The sequence below is a fragment of the Camelus dromedarius genome, chromosome 3 (assembly GCF_036321535.1).
Source record: "Camelus dromedarius isolate mCamDro1 chromosome 3, mCamDro1.pat, whole genome shotgun sequence".
Lineage (NCBI taxonomy): Eukaryota > Metazoa > Chordata > Mammalia > Artiodactyla > Camelidae > Camelus > Camelus dromedarius.
The window spans coordinates 36,683,779-36,705,200 of NC_087438.1; the positions used below are offsets into that span (position 1 = coordinate 36,683,779).

The window sequence follows — 21,422 nt, forward strand, 5'->3', positions numbered from 1 at the left end:
TTTATAAGCAATGCAAATTCCTTATAAATATGTTTAGTGGATAGCCCTGTCTGGATAAGAGCTTGAAAATGTTTCTCCTCTACCTCAAGTACACTATCACAGCCTTAACTGATTTTTTTTCATTTCTCTGCCTTCTTTCTCCATATGCTCCAGGGATGCATTGAAGCTTGAAGGTAATGAAGCCAACCATGGTGGTCCCTTTCTCCTTGTGATGGATGGGTGGTATAGGCATGGGCAACTGAAGCAATTGTGTGTACTGTCTTGGGAAGTGGAAAGCTTCCAGGAAAGGTTTATAACCACAGACACATTGAGAAAGAGACTGGATGTTGCCTCCTCTGAAAGTGATATAGCTGTCAATGAAGAGCAAAAAGACAGAAGTATCAGATCTTGAGGTCTCTAAGTTTATCATCCCTGGAGCCATTCTACCGTGGAATTTCTTATAATCTAAGGTAATAAAGCTCTGTTGTTTAAGTCAGTCTTATGTTCCTTACAGATGACTGAATCCCAACTTTAACAACAGTACTTATTATATAAGGTTATTCTGAATAATAAATGAAAAATAAATGCAGTATGAAACAGTATATAATCAAGGACAAAGAAAGTAATAAATATTAGTTGTCACTATTGTACTTATTAAATGAGAACATAAAGTGAAAATAAATATCTCCCACACTTTATCATCTTATTCTCTAGTAATAAAAATTTGTTAATAATGTCTTATGTATCCTTATGTCAATTTAAAAAAAATAAAATAAAATACTATATACTATTTTTTCAATTCCAAGAGCTTTCCTAATAGAGATGTTGATGCCCACAGTAACTTGCCAATCCAATTGGAAATTACCTCTAATCCCCAAGAGTGTGTTTCACTTAATAATCTTCCAAAGATTTGGAAATATTGCCTTCTAGCTAAAAATATTTGGTTTTTCAAAATCCTCCTTTTAAATGTAGGGGGAAAAAAAACATGCTCGTGGGGGAGGATATAGCTCAGTGGTAGAGTGCATGCCTAGCAAGCACAAGGTCCTGGGTTGAATTCCTGGTATACTTCTATTAAAAAAAAAAGTAAATAAATGAAAACCCAATTACCTCCCCCACCCCCAAAGGCTTAGAAATGGCAAAGGACATAAATAACCAGCATAGACTGCCCTCATGCGCATTAAGGGCCAGTTGCTAATATCCAGGGTCTGACCACCCTCATGGGAGATTTTTGTTGGAATTGAGTTTTTTAGCAGAGTGGCAGTTACTGTATGGGACTGTGTCAATGACTGGATCTGTTTCCAAAAGCATGGCATGCTAAGTCAAATGACCCTCAGGACACAGCCTGCAGCTTTTGTCCTCTAAGGACCATGCACAGTTCCTTGTGGTAACCACGTGGGCCGCAGAAATTCAACCAAAGTTCAGGAGACCCAAGAGGAAATCACCAAGGAGGGTGGGTGAGAAGAGGCTGAATGTTAGCCAAAATATCCTCCAAAAATGATGTGCAGTTGGGGAGCATTTCTGACTGACGAATGAAATTCCAAAAAACGAGGCTCCAAGAAGCTCTTTTCAGATCTCTTTCTTCCCTTGGAATTTGTCGTAACTATTCCCTCTGAGCTCTATGGGCCACAGAAGCATAAAAATGCTTATCCACTGAAAGGAATAAGGGAAGTGATTAAAAATTTCCCAAAAGTTCAAACCTGTCCAAACATTTCCTGTTTCTAAAATATGGTTTAAGAAGCACTTCCTAGTACTTTAATGGGAGAAATTCTGCTATTTAGGTAGAAATGTGGTGTAGTGTGTCTTTGGAGTTAAGCCAAAGTTCTCACCCCACATGCATTTTAGAATCATACATTAAGGTTTGTTTAAATGCTGACACCAGGACACTAACCCAGGCTACCAACTAAATCAGAATCTCTGGAACTGGGGTTTAGGCATATGTAAGTAGGTAGGTATTTAAGCATATGTGACTGAGTTTTCTAAGCTTCCCAACTGAGTCCAGGGGAGAGAATTTACTAAGTTAGGCCCAGAATTAAATCCTGGCTCCCACCTTCTAACCTGTGTGACAATAGACACATTTTTTCCTAAGCCTCAGTTTCTTTATCTGTAAAGTGGGAATTACAATACTGTAACAGATTAAATGATGCATGTAAAGGACTTAGCCTAAAACTTGATAGGTCATGTCAGATCCATCCTCTCTATCAGGATCATCATGGCATTCTCCTGCAGAGTGAGGTCTGCAGTGGCAGAAAGAACCAGTACGTCAGCAAGTGCTGGGGGAGCTCATTAGAAAGAGAAAGTGCCACTATCTCTTATCTTGCCCATCAATTGAGCTTGTGAATTCCTGGAAAAAAGCAAGTGTCTTGAAATAGCCACTTAAAATGAGTGTATTAAAAATGATTCCACATTGAGGCAAAAAAAAAAAAAAAAGTCCTTCTCCACCTCTTCCTCCCACTGGCAGTCATACAGGAAGATGATGAAAAGGCTACCACACCCTACTGTGGACATTGACCAACCTGTCAGAAATATCCACAGTCAGTAAACAACCATCATGTTGACCCCTGACACAAAAGATGCAGAAAAGCAAGGACCAGTGTTTACCTGGCACCAAGCATGATCAGCGAGGCTCCACCAACAATAGGCCAGGGCTTCCATGAGATTACAACTTTGTATGTTTGTCTCCATCACTATACTTAAGATCCCTGGAGCCAGGAACTGTATTTTTTTTTAACAATAGCTACCACTTATTGAATGCTTTCCAAGTACCAGGCATATGTATGTTTAATTTATATAATTTAATATTTATAATATTTAAGGGAAGCACTGCTATCTCCCTCTATGAGGAGGAGAAACCTAAGGCTTAGGAAGAGAAATAACTTGCCCAAGTTCACATAAGTCAAGAGAATGACCAGATTTAAATCTAAGTCTGTGTCTGGCTGTATAAGTTTTATATCTCAGGCCTAAAAAAAGTGCCTAGCATATAGTATACACAAATATTTGATAAATGAAGTAAGTTGATTTTTCCAGAAGAAAAGCAACAGAACTCTAAATCAGCATCTATATCATCTTTATAATCTCCATCAGCCCTTATTGATTCTTCTGAACCACAGTCAGGAATAAACCCAACTAAGGGGCAGCAAAGGTCTCCCCAAGGTTGCTATGGATTTTTTTAATCAACCTGAAAAAAACTAGGTTTAGTGACTCACTTTTATTTGAAACACGTAAGTGAAAGCAACAAATGTGTGTCTTATCTCTCCAATTTGATTATAAGCTCCTGAAAATGGAATTATGCATAATACATCTTGCATTATCCCACAAGCCCAAGCAGAAATATGTTTCATCCTTGGGAAATGTTCAAGGGCTGGCTAAAATCTTACTGTGTGAACTTGGCCTCCTCTCAACATTTTTATCTGTATAGAATTAAATTAGAATGAGCATTTAAATTAGAATGCGCATTCAGGGCAGTCAAGAAAGGGAAAAGTCACAAATGGCAGCACAAGGCATGGATGTAAAAGGGCAGAGTAGCCCTCCCAGACTCTAAGTTGTGGCAATGGTGGAAATCTTAATTAGTTCAATGTCTAAACATACAGTCATCCTGAGCACACCTCACAGGCCTCCCACCTTCTCTTTTGCTGTCTCTGAAAATCCATCTTTGGTTAAGTTAGTTCTACAACAGTGAGAGGGGCAGGAAAAGGAAGCAGGCTGTAGTCCATGAACATAGATAAACTTGGAAGCATTGGATCACCGAAAATTTAAACCTGAAGCTCCTTAGAAAGTACACAGTCAAGCCTCTCAGTTTCACAGACAAGAGAACAAACACTTCACATCAAGAATTGATGGTCACACAATCAACTACAGAGAAATAAAGGAGAAAAAAAGGAAAGCATGGAGATTAAACAACATGCTACTAAAAAAACCAATGAGTCAATGATGAAATCAAAGTTGAAATTTAAAAATACCTTGAGACAAATGAAAATGAAAACACACCCACACAAAATTTATGGGACGCAGCAAAGGCAGTGCTAAGAGGGAAGTTTATTGTGATACAGGCCTTCCTCAAAAAAGAAGAACAATCTCAAATAAACAATCTAACCCACCAGCTAAAAGAAATAGAAAAAGAAGAGCAAAAAACCCCAAAAGGCAGCAGAAGAAAGGAATAATAAAGATCAGGGAGGAAATAAAATAGAGATTTTTAAAAAATAGAAGAAAATCAATCAAACCAAAAGCTGGCTTTTTGAAAAAGTAAATAAAATCGACAAACCTCGGGCCAAACTCACAAAGAAGAAAAGAGAGAGCACAAATTAACAAAAGAAGAAAGAGAAATGGAGAAATTACAACAAATAACACAGAAATACAGAATATGATACGAGGACATTATGAAAAACTATATGGAACCAAAATGGATAACCTAGAGGAGATGGACAAGTTTATGGAAACATACAGTCCACCAAGACTGAATCAAGAAGAAACTGACCACTTGAACAAACCGATCACTAGAAATGAAATCGAATTAGCAATAAAAACCCTCCCTACAAATAAAAATCCAGGACCGGATGGCTTCACTGGGGAATTCTACCAAACATACAAACAAGAACTCATACCAATCCTTCTCAAACTCTTCCAGAAGATTGAAAAGGAAGGAATACTCCCAAATTCATTCTATGAAGCCAATATTACTCTGATACCAAAACCAGGCAAAGACACTACCAAAAAAGAGAATTACAGACCAATATCACTGATGAACATAGATGCAAAAATCCTTACCTAAATATTAGCAAATAGAATCCAACAGCATCAGCACATAAAACAGATTATACATCATGATCAAGTGGGGTTCATCCCAGGGATATAAGGGTGGTTCAACATATGCAAATCAATCAGTGTAATACATCACATCAACAAGAGAAAGGACAAAAACCACATGATCATCTCAATTGATGCAGAAAAAGCATTTGATAAAATTCAACACCCACTTATGATAAAAAAAAAAACAACTCACCAAAGTGGGTATAGAGGGAACATATCTCAACATAATAAAAGCTATATATGACAAACCTACAGCCAGCATAGTACTCAATGGTGAAAAACTCAAAAGCTTCCCACTAAACTCTAGGATAAGACAAGGCTGCCCACAATCACCACTCCTATTCAACATAGTCTTGGAAGTCCTAGCCACAGCAATCAGGCAAGAGAGAGAAACAAAAGGGATCCAAATTGGAAAAGAAGAGGTAAAAGTGTCACTATATGTCAATGACATGATACTATATATAGAAAACCCTAAAAGGTCCACACAAAAACTACTAGAACTAATCAAAGAATTCAGTAAGGTAGCAGGTTACAAGATTAACATACCAAAATCAGTTGCATTTCTTTACACTAACAATGAATCAACAGAAAAAGTAAAGAAATAATCCTCTTTAAAATAGCACCCAAAGTAATAAAATATCTAGGAATAAATATAACCAAGGAGTTGAAAGAATTATACACAGCAAACTATAAACCACTGATGAAGGAAATTAAAGGAGACTTGAAAAAATGGAAAGATATCCATGCTCCTGGATTGGAAGAATCAATATTGTTAAAATGGTCACACTGCCCAAAGCAATCTACAGATTTAATGCAATCCCTACCAAATTACCCAGGACATATTTCACAGAACTAGAACAAATCATAATAGAATTTATATGGAACCACAAAAGACCAAGAATTGCCAAAGCATTACTGAAGAAAAAGAAAGAGGCTGGAGGAATAACTCTCCCAGACTTCAGACAATACTATAGAGCTACAGTAATCAAAACAGCATGATATTGGTACAAAAACAGACATATGGACCAATGGAACAGAATAGAGAGCCCAGAAATGAACCCACAAACTTTTGGTCAACTAATCTTCAACAAAGGAGGCAAGAATATACAATGGAGACAGTCTCTTCAGCAAATGGTGTTGGGAAAACTGGACAGCAGCATGTAAATCAGTGAAGCCAGAGCACTCCCTTACACTATACACAAAAATAAACTCAAAATGGATCAAAGACTTAAACATAAGACAAGATACAATAAACCTCCTACAAGAAAATATAGGCAAAACATTATCTGACATACATATCAAAACTGTTCTCCTAGGGTAGTCTACCCAGGCAATAGAAATAAAAGCAAGAATAAACAAATGGGACCTAATTAAAATTATAAGCTTCTGCACAGCAAAGGAAACCATAAGTAAAAAAATGGCAACCTATGGAATGGGAGAAAATTTTTGTAAATGATGAAACTGACAAAGGCTTGATCTCCAGAATATATAAGAAGCTCATGCAACATAATAAGAATAAAACAAACAACCCAATCCAAAAAATGGGCAGAAGACCTAAACAAGCAATTTTCCAAGGAAGAAATACAAGTGATCAACAGGCACATGAAAAAAGGCTCAATATCACTAATTATCAGAGTAATGCAAATCAAAACTATGATGAGGTATCACCTCACACCAGCCAGAATGGCCATCATTCAAAAGTCCACAAATGATAAATGCTGGAGAGGCTGTGGAGAAAAGGGAACCCTCCTACACTGCTGATGGGAATGCAGTTTGGTGCAGCCACTGTGGAAAACAGTATGGAGATACCTCAAAAGACTAGGAATAGACTTACCATATGACCCAGGAATCCCACTCCTGGGCATATATCCAGAAGGAATTCAACTTCAAAATGACACCTGCACCCCAATGTTCATAGCAGCAGTATTTACAGTAGCCAAGACATGGAAACAGCCTCAATGTCCATCAACAGATGACTGGATAAAGAAGAAGTTATATATTTATATGAACTAATACTATTCAGCCATAAAAAATGACAACATAACACCATTTGCAGTAACATGGATGTTCCTGGAGAATGTCATTCTAAGTGAAGTAAGCCAGAAAGAGAGAGGAAAATACCATATGAGATTGCTCATATGTGGAATCTAAAAAAAAAAAAAAAAAAAAAAAGAACATAAATACAAAACAAAAACAGACTCATAGACATAGAATACAAACTTGTGGTTGCCAAGGGGGTGGGGGGGTGGGAAGGGACAGACTGGGAGTTCAAAATTTGTAGATATTGACAGGCAAATGCAGAATAGATAAACAAGATTATACTGTATAGCACAGGGAAATATATACAAGATCTTGTGGTAGCTCACAGCAAAAAAAAAATGACAATGAACATACGTATGTTCATGTATAACTGAAAAATTGTGCTCTACACTGGAATTTGACACAATATTGTAAAATGACTATAACTCAATAAAAAATGTAAAAAAAAAGAATTGATGTTCATACAAGCAACTAGTGCTAAGGCTAGAACTTGAGCCCTGGTTCCTGGTTCCGAATCCCCTGATTCTTTTTCTTCCCTAGACTGCCTCCTTAAAGAGTGAGTAAAGGCGTCAGAAATGTACCTGATGAAACACACGCGCAAACACAACCCTCCTGATCTCCAGTAGCAGGCCATGGCTCCATCTCCTTGGGCCTCAGGCACAGCCTTCCTGCATAGGACACTATTCTTAGTCTCTACTCCTCTTCAGAAGGAATGTCAGCCCTCCTGATGGTAGAGGAGTCCTGAGCTGATTTCAGAGAAAAATGAAAATAAAAAAAAAAAATCAGGAAATCAGTTGTTACAATTTAAAATGAAGAAAAATTAAAACCTTATGTACAAACCAAGGAGTGCTTTTAGAATCTTGTATAGAAATAAATTTGTGTAAAAGGGGGGAAAAAAAGAGTGAATAAAGGAAGAGCCTACAGACTGGCTGGGAAAAGTCAAGAGGCTGCCTAGATGTTGGGGTGGTGGGGGCAGTGTGGATGAAGAAGCCAAGCACAGGCTTGCCTAAGATGCTCCACAGGCGGGTCCCCTCTGGCCCTCCTGGGGCCATGACTTCCCCTACACACACAAAGTTAGGTCAAGGGCCATTCTACTGCTCAGTTCAAGAAGAGGTATTCCTGACCATGTGACCTTGGCTCTATTAGCTACTGCAAGGATGCAGTAAGAGGACCAAACACAATCAGGAAAACCTAAGAATTCAAGTTTTCAGAAATTGTAGGCCTTCTATCTTCATATAATCAAATCTACGAAATAAAGATTTTTAAATTCTGGACTTCTAAAGTTAATTAGGAAAAGACATTTATGATACCAACAGACACGTAACTAGTATTCTTTACAGTCTAATAGCAAGAAAAGAAAAATTAATCATACAAAAAGCTTCATAAACCTGAAAAAACAATAGCTGCACAGATTACCCAGAAGAGAAAGGTTTTTTTTCCTTAACCCTCAAATACCTGAATCTTTTTTTAATGAAATTCTTTCCAGTCAATCTTTCTTACATTGTCCCAGAATAGCATTCCTTGGTAACCTGTGCCAGTCTTGGATGACTCTTACTTTAACAAATTTCCTCCTATTAGCTATTCTTCTCAAGCTAGTTCACTGCCAACAATTCCCCCTCTTGAAGAGTAGATGGATAGCAGGTCCTCACCCTTTTCAGAGGTAACTGTTTCTCATGGGTTGCTGTCTTGCTAATGAGCTAGGCCCAAAGGTACCTGAAAACCAAGCCTATGGCCAGAGCTGACTGGCCTGATCTGCTACTGTGATTGTGCCTGACTGCTGCTGTTTTGGAGGGGCATGAACATCCAAGATGAAGCCACTGTCAGTACCTGCCTGATCTTGAGAGAGCTTGGCCAGCCACGTTCTCCTGTTTTTCCAGCAAGGCCAGCTTTCATAAATGATCTTGTAATTTTATCTTCTGGTGCCACAGCTGTCAAACTTTGCAGCATGAATCTATTCATGTTGCAAGATCGACAACACACCCGGAGAAGTTGGCATTGACCCCTGAACCAATCCATCCCATGTGAACTTTATGCCTTGGCATTCGGTTACAGCACACTCACTCAAATCAAATCCTTTTGGCATCTCTTCAGAATCATCCAATGAAAAGTCAGCTGTGCAATGGCCACAAACACCCTAAAGTGGCCCTGCTCCTAGCCGACTCAGACCATTTCTACCAAAGTGGAAAGATGGGGATTCTCTCTCAAATTATGTTCACAGAGGCAGTTCTTTGGTAGATAAGATAGAGCCACATCTGGAATGAGAGGAACTAGGTCTTTTAGCTAATGGAATTTTCATAACCTCAAGAGAAGGCAGATTGTTTTGGATCTGACACAAAACTCTTTAAATACCAGACTTTTCTGTTACATACTTTAACTTATGTCCATTTTTGAGAAGCAGTTTTGTTGTGTTTTGAGTTTAAGCTATGATAAATTACCCTCCTTGTGTTTTTCTTCCCCAGATTACATCAATATTAGGCACTTACTATGTGTGAGGCTTTTTGCTTAGAGTTTTAAAAACAAAAGTTTATCTTTTGTGATCAGCCTTTTAGCCTTTCTAAGCAAGTACTCCATCTCTGAGGGGCAGAGTGTGGGGAGAGAAGAGTGGGGCTGAGGGAAGGTGGGTAGTGCAGAGATGAACTTAGAGCCATCATTCTCAGAGAAAGAGCTGGAAATTAGAATGCCCTATGCTTTTATTGTCTTATTTTGAATCTAGTAATTTTGCCCTGTTGCACCTCAACAATAGGGGGCTTCACAAATAAAGGAGCACTTTTTTTGATCATGCAAACTTTTTTCTCTTCAAGAGCTTCAAGAGAGTGCTTTGGTGAAGTGGTCTATGTATACATTATTTGAACCCGTCAGATGTTATAGGTTGCTCTTTTACTAGATATCCCAGTGTGCTCTTTCTTCCGACTGACATTTTGAGTATCAAGGCTGGTTTTTATTAAACAGCTCTGGTGATGCCTTTGATACTGAGCATAGAAACATTTACTGTGTATAGAAACAAATGTCATAGGTTTTGCAGTCCTACTCAAATCACCACCAACCACATGATGCCTTGTACTGTCGTTTGTCTTTTCTATGGACAGTCTCCATCTCTGACTAGACTGGGGATATAAATCAACAGTTCCAATTTCAGAGAAGATAGTCCAGTTCTTCTACCTTTCTGAATACTTGTTCCCTAACTCAAAGCCCAGATGCCATTGTTCTTGATGGTCAAGATGCTAGGAAAACTAAGTGTTTTCCAGACTTGGACTGTATTGTCCTCTCTCAAATACCTTATGTATAAATCTCAAATCTGAAACCTCCAGAAATACACCCTTCAGAAAAACAACTAAAGACCTATAATATTATTATTGTTAAGTGACCTAATCATCAACTTCCTTTTATAGATGAGGACACTGAAATCTTCCTGAAAGGAACTTGGATAAAATCTCCAGTGAGAGTGTTTGGAAATGGTTATTCATCTTTGATGGACTTAACTACTTTGGCAAAAATGTGAGGATGAAAAAAATTCTAGGCCTTTTTCCATGCCCAAGACTTCATTGGATTATAACAACAATAAATAAAACCACTATTTGTACGGATAGATTTTCTTCCAAGGATCTCAAAACTGTACGCTATTAGGGAAGTTTTGTTTTTTTTTTCCCTAGCGTTTTAACTTGGGAGCTAATAGCATCTCTACAGTGATTGGAGGTGAAGAAACAAATATGCCTGCAATGTGCCTAGCAGTGTACAGTAAACCAAACAGTTTCATTAAGAGTCCTTTTTCTCATAAACTCAAGTATTTGATAAACCTATCAACCAACATTGGAAATTCCTCTCTTTTAAATTCAATATAATGGATGGAGATGGGGAGTGTAGCTCAGTGGTAGAGTGTGTGCTTAACATGAATGAGGTCCTGGGTTCAATCCCCAGTAATTAATTAAATAAATAAATAAATCTAATTACCTCCCCCCAAAACAAAACAAATTAACAAAAATCAATATAATGGATAGGAAAAAAGTAGATTATTAATTAACTAAATAGCTAACAAATAGGCTTTAGGACCAGATCCTTATTGGAAGGATTCAGGACACAGTTCTTGCATATGAAGTTGCACTCTGCAATTTCATGAGAGTCCAGTGTGATTTTTCAAAACCTCTACCATAGTAGTACCATAAAATCTGGCACAAACATTTTGGAAGCAATTTGGAAATATGTATCAAGGGCCCTAAAAATATTCATGCAACCTGACTCAGCAATTCTACTTCTGAGAATCCATCCTTAGGAAATAAAGCAAAATACAAACAAAGTTATAGGAACAAAGTTTTTCAAGACAGCGTTATTTATGACAGCCAAAAATTAGAAAAATTCTCAATGTCCATTAACAAGGAAATGCCAGTAAATTATGGTACAAGCACTCAATGGTCATCATTAAATGTACTGTTTTTAAGATTTTTAATGACATGTAAAAATGTTCATGATGAAATGTTAAGTAAAAAGAGTAGAGTGCAAAAGATATATACATATACGTGTGTGTGTTGTCCAAATGTTACATGTGCATGAGGGAGACTTGAAGAAAGTACAACAAACTAAACAATATTTACAGGTAGAATTCCTTTCATCTTTATCTTCATTATATATTTTTATGTTTCCTAAATAGTCTACCATTAGAGTGTGATACTCCTATGAATAAAAAATTTTAATTTTAAAAGTCAAAGAAAAGAGTAAACTCAAATACATGATAAAAGTATGCAAAGGTGAGTCACAACCATTGCTTCTTCTTGATTCTGCACCTACTGAATGCATAAATGTTAGAGTGAAGGAATATCTGTGCTTGAGTTTCAGAGTCCAATTGAAGCTATCCTCAGGGGATTACAGAAGATATCAATGAATTGGTTGTTCTTCATATACAGTGATGATAATTATCAACATGCCTACAATAGCAAGTCTGATTGTCAGGCATCAGGAACAAACCATACTGTCTACCTTAGCTAATGAGCCACAGTATCAACAGAGAAGTTATTGCTTCAGTTCAGTAAACCTTAATACACATCTACCGTGCTTATATTAGACTGGACTACCTACTACTAAAACTATAGGACAGAGCAGACGTGATTCCAGCTCTCAATATTATGTAGGTGAGATAGGACTATATGGGTAACTTACTGGTAACCATAACTAAACACAGGTGTGTTAAGGGCTCTAGTGACAGTAACTAGGGAAATGATGTGGGAATACAGAAAAGAAATTGACACTCTTAGATAGCAGTCCTTTTTGTCCATGCTTAGACATCTACATAAAAACAACCCAGTTTACTCAGTGAAATATTTTTATACTCATTATGGAAACTAATATTCTGCAACCATGAGAATATTTTGCTCTTACAGTGTTCCATGGTATTTTTATAATATCTTTCTAAGTTCTAAAAGGTCTTACTTTACCTAAATACTCACATATATCCTCAACAGATCCCTTTAAATAAGCATGGGGATGTGTCCTATCATCACCAATTGAAGGACAAGGACAAGAAGACTAAGACAAAGGTTTCTGCTGAGTCATTTTTCTTCTCACTGCTGAATACCTATCTGGAAAAGGGAGCCAGGATGGGATTCCAAGTTTGTCTGAATACTTTTCCTTCAGGGAAGTTTTCTACTGATGCAATTAGTCTACAAAATCTATAAAGCAACTTCTGAGTCTTGATTTAAAAAAAATAATAAAACCAGGTTTGGGGTCAATGAGGAGAAACCAGAAGGCTATTCTAACCAACCTACACCCCTCATATCTTGAAACTCTGACTCCCACTGTTCCTTGACAGTTTTTAGTCTTGGAAAGTGTGAAAGGGGATGGATCTAGGGAAAGCTGATCTTTATCTGTCTAGGGAGCAGAAGAAGAGCAATAAAAGCTGTCAGAGACCTGGAGCATCATACTCATCTGCCTTGTTCTTCTCCCACTTTCCCCTCCTTCCTCATTAGGATAACTTTTGGGTACACAAAGGAAAGGAAAGACTCCAATCCCTTGAGGAGACGACATTCTAATAAGACAAATCTCAGTTTGTGTAAGAAGCCTTATAAACCTGTATCAACAAGTACAACAGGACATGGTGATCTAAGACACCCATGTCTTTACTATTTATGGATAAGGGTAGTGAGAGTTAATCCACAAAGGCTTTTGAAAAGGAGGAAAAATCTGATTTGAGCACAGGCAAAACATAATGTTTATATAAAGTGGAAGTTAAAAATGCTTTATTCAACTTTGATTCAAAATCAAAGACTCTAAAGGTCTAGCCCTGGTTTCAAGCTAAGCCAACCTCTGTCATTTTAATGATGCATTTTAGGAAATAGGGGGAAAGTTGAGGGAAAAAAGAGGTCTTTGGTCAGTATAAACACAAGTAAGATTGTGATGCTTGAACATGGTTCACTATGTCAAAATCTGCCCTAAATATTTTAATTCTCTGTGTGCTTGAATGTCTGGGTGGTCTGAGCTCATAAAGTAGCCTCAGTGAAGACACAGTCCCCTTCCATTTCTCAGAGCTGTGAGCAGCCGCTCACTGGCCATGCTGTATGAATGACATAATGGCCAGATAAACCTTAGTGATACTATAGAGTAATTACTTTAAAACAGCCCAATTAGCTTTAGTCTCATGTTTAGTTAAAATCATGCCCTCGGAAAGGTCATGTGAAAGACTCAGAAGAAATTAGTGGAGTATTTGATGAAACCCAGTTCCCAGAAAGCCATCAAGCCTCAGGAGCTGAAACCACTCCCTCCTCTCTCAGAACAATGGGTGGAGCTTCATCCACCAAAGCACTGCATACCCAGTCAGCCCAGGAACTAACATAGAAATATAGAAGGAGGTTTAATGACCAGAAAACCCAATGAGCAAGCATTAAGCCTGTTATGTGCCTACAAAAGTTACAAAAAGTCACCCTTGCCTGAGTTTCACTCGACATCAGACAGGGCCAAGGATTTCCATACCCTGCCAAGGCACTAGCGCGAGCATCAGCCTCAGCCTCTGCAACTGCTTTATTTCCGAGTTTCATTTCCAGCTGAGGACTTCATTCAGTGCCTTCTTTCCTCACCTACATCTCTACCACTCTTCCACATCATAGCCTTCATCTGGGCAAGGAAAGCATGTCCATTCCTCCTGTTTGATCTTTCCAGTTTCTCCTACTCTCACTCCAATTAACTGCTCTTTTCTATAATGAGTCACACTTGCAAGCCAAAAGGCTTGCTTTCTATTCTCTTGAGAGAAATAGGTGCTTTATTTTATGGTTCTCTCTCCTAGAAGAATTCCATCGTCCCAATCAAGGACTGGAAGGTAAAACATGTATTCTTAACAGTCCCCACAGGTTACCCTTTGGTAGGATATTACGAGATAAGATGATAAGCAAATAGAAACACACAGTTTGCAAAACAAAATGGCTGATAACAGAATAACAGTGGATGGCCAGAATCATTTGTAGACACAGGTCTTCAAAATATTTTAATTATATTTTTAAAGGGTAAGTCTAAAGTGAGTTTTTAATATTTTCTATAGTAAAACCATTAGAACTCATTAGCACCCAAGGCAAAGAACAGTTAATAAAATAAAAATTTTAAAATTTTGTTTCTATTTCTATTGAAAAAGCTAATCATTGATTTAAATTATGCCTTTTTACATGTATCAGTAGGGGAAAAACATTGTTTGAGCCTAAGTCCTTAGTATGAAATCGTCATTAGTAAAATTTCACCTAACTCTTCTCATATTCAGAGAACTGGGTTACAAGTTAAAAGGTAGAACTCAGAAGTAAATACAAATTCACACCCTACTATTTACTTAAGAAATTAGTGATTTTGATAAAGCTTTATTATCTAATCTGTATTAGATATCTTTATTATTTAGTATTTAACTTTAGCTAGAGAAACACAAATGAGAATTATTTGCTAGTGGCTAGTGCAGAATTTGATCAGAAGGGGATATTGGACTTATACTGATGCCTCTCCTTTCTTCCATACATTCACTAGCTACTTAGTTCTAAGAAATAGTGATTTTCTCTAGCATAGCCTCCTATTTTAGACCCATGAGGCATCACAAAATCATGGAACAAATACAGCCTTCCAAACACCTACCACAAAAATTTTAATTATACAGAAGCTGTAATTACCTTGCGATTCCAATTTTTTAATTGCCCCCACCTCACCTGGGGAGGCTCAAGAGGAAGGGAGTATCTTTGGATTGGACTCCTTCTGACCCCTGCTTGATGCTCTATTCTGAAGCATTCCTGGCTCTCCTATCTCTCTGGAACTCACCTATGGGATTTTAACTCAATTCTTTTCAATATCCTTGGGCAGATTTTCTTTCTGGGACAATTTCTCATTTATGTGTTTGGCTTCCTATTTATTATGAAGTCCAAACCTTAACAAAGGTGAAGGACCAAACTTTGGTTCCTTTATCTCTGTATTATCATTCTTCCTGTCCTCTATTTCCTTTCCTGGAAACAGTGACTCCTGTTCTCCAAGTTCATGAAGATTCCCTCTCCTCTGAACATCTGTAGGACTAAACCCTGTACCCCTACCATGGCACTTTCTGTGGCCTAAACCCCAAAACAGTGGACACAACACCAAACCATCAGCCTGCTGCTTCAGGCCAACCTACATGCATACTGGAGACAACCCAACAAGCACACCCTAAATGGCATCCTAATATGGGTCCTTGAGGCCAGTGTGCTAGTTCACACTGCTCAGCCTTTCACATGTGGAACATCCCCTGCAAATGGCATTCAACTCAGACACTCCAGTTATAAGCTTAGTTCCAGATCACATGCCTTGGCCCAGTTTTTGTACTCATTCCATTGTCTCTGGATTCTTGCAAACACCATCTTTTCTACCCATGCTCTTACTTGTATCCTCTGTCTCTCCTTTAGAGCTGATGCCCAGCGCTATCTTCCTGGCTATAACACTGGCTCAGCCTGACAATTAGGCTGATTCTTCCTTAATCACACTACTTGGGTAATGCCTGTCTGGCTTCTCCTGGTAGCTTGGGGCCTTACTAGGTCAGTACCACTTTCTAGCCCCAACAGAATTCTCCTTGACATAGCAAATGAAATGGAGTAAGAAAAAAAGGATTATGAACTTATAAAAGAACAGCTGAGGATCTCTTATTTAGCACAATCAGGATCAAGTAATTAAATCTCAGTGGGAGCAGAAGTACTGAGCACACCAGAGAGCAGCCTTCTAGCTTCTAAAAGGTAGGAGACAGTATCCTGTATAGAGGGAGTAGTGAGTGTCAGGTGAGCTGATGAGCTGGTTAAGAGGAGGTCACTTATTAAAGCCTCTACTCTAATCCTCAGTTTCTTTATAATACCCAGCAAGATTTACCTTCCAGCCTAAAAAAAGAAGAGAAGAAAAAGAACAACCTATGTCAAACAATCAGTTTAACCTTTTGATATCCCCTGGAGCTGCAGGTCGAGGGAAGTAGCTTCTTCAGAAGCTCTTGTTCTACTCATCCATGACCCAGAATACCTTCTAAGATTTATCAGTAACCTTGGCTGAGGCTTTTTTACCAAATGCAGAAGACGTTAGCACAAACAATTCAAATTCAAATCTCAAAATAGATGGAATGTGAATAATAAGAGTCATATTCTACTAGAAACTCAATAATAGCATCATATGATTGGACCAATTCACAGCAGTAATTGCAACTTGGTATACGTTATTCATTTATCTATTTGAAATCTTGGAAGATACCCTGCACAGCAGTCAGGCGGCTTTGAGAGGCTAAAGCCCTTTCTGTTTTTGTTTCAGTGGTACCAGCTACAGCATGTTTAAACACTGCTGTTGCTAGCTGGGTGCCAATGTGGTTTCACTAGCAAGTATGGGCAAGGATATTTTTTAGAAATTGAAAATGACTGCTGCCAAACCATGAAACCAACTGCTAAATCTACCTTTAAAAAAATCCTCTATTTATGTTCAGTGAATTTGTGCAAAGATCCTTCTTGTCACAAACATACTTATACTTAACTCAAGGGCCTTCACAGATACCCCCGTTAGAGAGCTTAAACTACAATCAAAGCATTAAGTGATCTCTCTGTTCCCCTTCTCTCATTCATCCACAGCCCTGGCAAGTCAACAAGATGGATTCTCAGGAGCACATCCAGATGAATGGGAGTCCCTGACAGAAGACCTAAGTAAAGGTGAACTGCCTGGGAACAATCGTCAACTGTTTGAAGGGCACTTATCGTGGAAGATGTTTGCTTTTGGGGTTTTGTTTTTTCACAAAAAGGAAGAAAAAGGGAGTGGATTTAGAGACGCAGAAAGCCAAGTCCGTAAGTATTCATGTGACTATAAATACAAGAAAGTATACATAAATCACATGCAGGGATATGCTCCTCTCTTCCTCCACTCCCAGCCCATAATCAGATTATTGATTTCTTGAGAGCTTGGAAATTGCCATCATGCTCAGTTTTCACCAAGGCTTTAATATAATGCTCTACACAGGACAGCTGCTCAGTAAGCGCAGAACTGTGTAGTGGGTAAGGGCAGGGGCTATAGGCCAGACTGGGGGTCAAATCTCAAGCCTATCTGTGACCTTGGGCATACCACATAATCTTTCATTTACATTCTTCAATTTAATTAAAGCATTTAGAGGAAATGGTTGGTGCATAATAAATGTTCAGTAAATATTGATGATTATTAACTAACTACAACTTGCTACCCTTTATGTGTGACTGTATGCCCCACTGATTCTTAAAAGAAAAGACTCCCGAATGGAAATTGTTCTCAATTAATAAAATAGAGATAGTATTTTTCCAAACTCAGGGATATGGTATTAGTGCAGATATCTGGAGTCACCAGAATCATGTCCCCAGAAATAATAGGTATGGTATACCGCCTACAAACTAATCACCAGAGGGGAAGCCCTGTGAATCTGTAGGTGTCTTTGTAGCCAAATAGAAATATAAATACCATGACACAGAGATCAAGAAATCTAAACTATAGTATAGTTCTGTCTTTAACTAGCTGTGTAACTTTGGTATAATCAGTTTATCTCTCTAGACTTCAGTGCTTTCAAAAATATAATAAGAAAATTGATCTAGCAGTGTTGTCCAAAAGAACATACTGCTATGATGGAAATGTTCTATACCCGCACCATCAGGTATGGTAACCTCTAAGAGGCCACATGTGCTACTGAGCACTTAAGGTGTAGTCACTGCAACTGAGGATCAGCATTTTAAATTTTCATTGTATTTATTTCCAATTAATTTATATTTAAATTTACATAACCACATATTGGACAGCAAAGGTAGAATATTTTCTAAGACCTTTTCTGGTTCTACTATTCTGTGATTCATAGAGCTTCTCTAGGTAAAAAATGTGGAAAACAAGTATTATTACATAAAGCACATTCATTCTTTAGAGTCTGTTTACTTTGGAAGGTGACTAAAAGCAAATACATGAAAAGAGACCATTAAGAAGTACACAGACCTTGACAAATTAGAAGTGGTTCGGCCTGGAGGTAGCAGAGTACTCTAATGACCCCCAGTGATATTTTCCAAGTCTTTGATTGTACCAGGTTTGAAATATCTCACTTCCTGAAAAACAATAGCCAATAATTGACATTTATTGAGTACTATGGATTAACTCATTTATTATTTTTTTATGATTATGATTATTATTCCTGATTTACAAATGAAAGTAAGACACAGAAATGTTAAGTAACTTATCCCAGGCTATCCAGCTGCAAAATGAATGGATGAGCCAGGATATAAACTTAGACAATTAATGTCTATCTTTGTAAAAAAGAAAACAAACTTCTTTTTTTTTTAACTGACATACAGTCAGTTTACAATGTTGCATTAATTTCTGGTGTACAGCATACTCATTAATTCATATATATATACATATAAATAATTCCTTCACATTTTGTTTTTTATTATAGGTCATTATAAGGTATGGAATATAGTTCCCTATGCTATACAGTAGGACCTTGTTTATCTGTTTTATATATAGTAGTTAGTATCTACAAATCCCAAATTCCCAATTTATCCCTCCTTACCCCCTGGTAACTCTAAGTTTGTTTTCTACGTCTGTGAGTCTGTCTCTGTTTTGTAAGTAAGTTCATTTGTGTCTTTGTTTTTAGATTCCAGTTATAAGTGATATCATATGGTATTTTTCTTTATCTTTCTGGCTTCCTTCACTTAGTATGATGATCTCCAGGTCCATTCATGTTGCTACAAATGGCATTATTATTATTATTATTATTTTTTAGGGAATTGAGATTTATTTATTTATTTTTAAGTTTTTTATTGAATTACAGTCATTTTACAATACTGTGTCAAATTCCAGTGTAGAGCACAATTTTTCAGTTATACATGAACATACATATATTCATCGTCACATTTTTTTTGCTGTGAGCTACCACAAGATCTTGTATTTCCCTGTGCTATACAGTATAATCTTGTTTATCTATTCTGCATTTGCCTGTCAATATCTACAAATTTTGAACTCCCAGTCTGTCCCTTCCCACCCCCCCACCCCCTTGGCAACCACAAGTTTGTATTCTATGTCTATGAGTCTGTTTTTGTTTTGTATTTATGTTCTTTTTTTTTTTTTTTTTTTTTAGATTCCACATATGAGCAATCTCATATGGTATTTTCCTCTCTCTTTCTGGCTTACTTCACTTAGAATGACATTCTCCAGGAACATCCATGTTGCTGCAAATGGCATTATGTTGTCATTTTTATGGCTAAATAATATTCCATTGTATAAATATACCACAACTTCTTTATCCAGTCATCTGTTGATGGACATTGAGGATGTTTCCACATCTTGGCTATTGTAAATACGGCTGCTATGAATATTGGGGTGCAGGTGTCTTTTTGAAGTAGGGTTCCTTCTGGATATATGCCTAGGAGTGGGATTCCTGGGTCATATGGTAAGTCATTTCCTAGCCTTTTGAGGAATCTCCATACTGTTTTTCACAGTGGCTGCACCAAATTGCATTCCCATCAGCAGTATAGGAGGGTTCCCTTTTCTCCACAGCCTCTCCAGCATTTATCATTTGTGGACTTTTGAATGATGGCTGCAAATGGCATTATTTAATTATTTTTTATAGCTGAATAATATTCCATTGTATAAATATACCACAATTTCTTTATCCAGTCATTTTTTGATGGACATTTAGGCTGTTTCCATGTCTTGGCTATTGTAAACAGTGCTGCTACGAGCATTGGGGTGCATGTATCTTTTTGAATTAGAGTTTCCTCTGGATATATGCCCAGAAGTTGGATTGCTGGATTATATAGTAAGTCTGTTTTCAGTGTTTTAAGGAATCTTCATACTGTTTTCCATAATGGCTGTACCAAACTACATTCCCATGAAAACAAACTTCTTAATGAAGAATAACACACATACTGAACAGTGCTCAAATCAAAAGTGTGTGCTTGAATTTTCACAAAGCAAACAAACCCAGATCATTTCCAGAAAATTACCATTATTATGGATCCAACCAGTCACTGCTCACCCAATCCCAGCAGATTTCTAACACCATAGATTAGCAGAGCTTGTATTTTAACCACTGTATTGTTTATCCCTGAAGACAATACTAAAAAATCACATCCTTGTAACCAAGAGAAAAAACAAACATACACATACAGCAAGAGCAATAGCTACTGATGATATCAAATTCATGAGTAGTAAAAATGGGCAATTCATTGATAGCACTACTCATTCACTCAATACAAATTATTGAGCACCTACTATATGGTAACCACTATGCTAAGCACTGGGTATTCAACATTGATCAAAGCAGACAGGGTTCCTGCCTCATACATTTACTCCTTGATCCAGCTCATCAACCAATTAAGTGGCTTAGAGTGGAGGAGGCTTACTCAGTGGTCTTGGTGGCAGCCAACAGGCTCAGTGGCAGGGCCAAGGATAGTGCTAACACCCCAAAAAGAGTTGCCCTAGCTTTGGTCCCTAGAATTTTAGCAGAATGCCCTTCGAGCCTCCTGGAATTTTGGAAAGGTGACAATTGGAGCTCACTGCATGACTTCCCACTAAAAATAACTTCATAAACAATTTCTAAATACTGTCTTTATAAGCAAGAACTTAAGAAAAGTCTGCAGGCTTAATGTAACCAGAGAGATTACAACATGAGATGAGAGATGTGGGAATATTGTGTGAACAGAAAAAAAAAAAGGCCACCAGGGAACTCCACCCCAGCTGATGAGGAATGATTGCTCTCTACCGACAGGCAACTGAGCAACTCTCGCTAATATTTTCCAAAGCAATAAAGAGGGTGATGCAAGACAGTGAAGAGTCCAGGGGTATTTCCAACAAACATATTCTGGAATAGCCACAAAACGGTCCAATGATTGTATTAAAAAAAAAAAAAGCTTCTAAGTGCTACTGTGAGTTTAGCTGCTTTCCATCGCTGCATCATTGTGACCCAGGCATTTATGTCTAACTGTGCCGGGGGAGACTTCAGCAACTGTTCTCTGGCTCAGGGAGAATGTACACGTAAGTCAAGTCTTAAATGTATTCAAGTCCTGCTTTTTCCAAAGTCAGCTTGATCTCCCCCTTGAAATGCATATGCTAACATGACCCTTGGGAATTGTGCAAACCTACCAACACACCACGAG

General features: G+C 37.7%; 1 protein-coding gene across 1 annotated transcript in view; it reads right to left on the minus strand.

Moving 5' to 3' along the window:
- The window catches only part of ANKRD55 (ankyrin repeat domain 55), a 376,849-nt gene that overhangs the window by 324,607 nt on the left and 30,820 nt on the right, over positions 1-21,422 (minus strand). Inside the window, exon 2 of the mRNA XM_031445357.2 lies at positions 18,265-18,371. The gene's annotated coding sequence lies outside the window, so the exon portion shown is untranslated. The remainder of the gene's footprint in view (positions 1-18,264; positions 18,372-21,422) is intronic.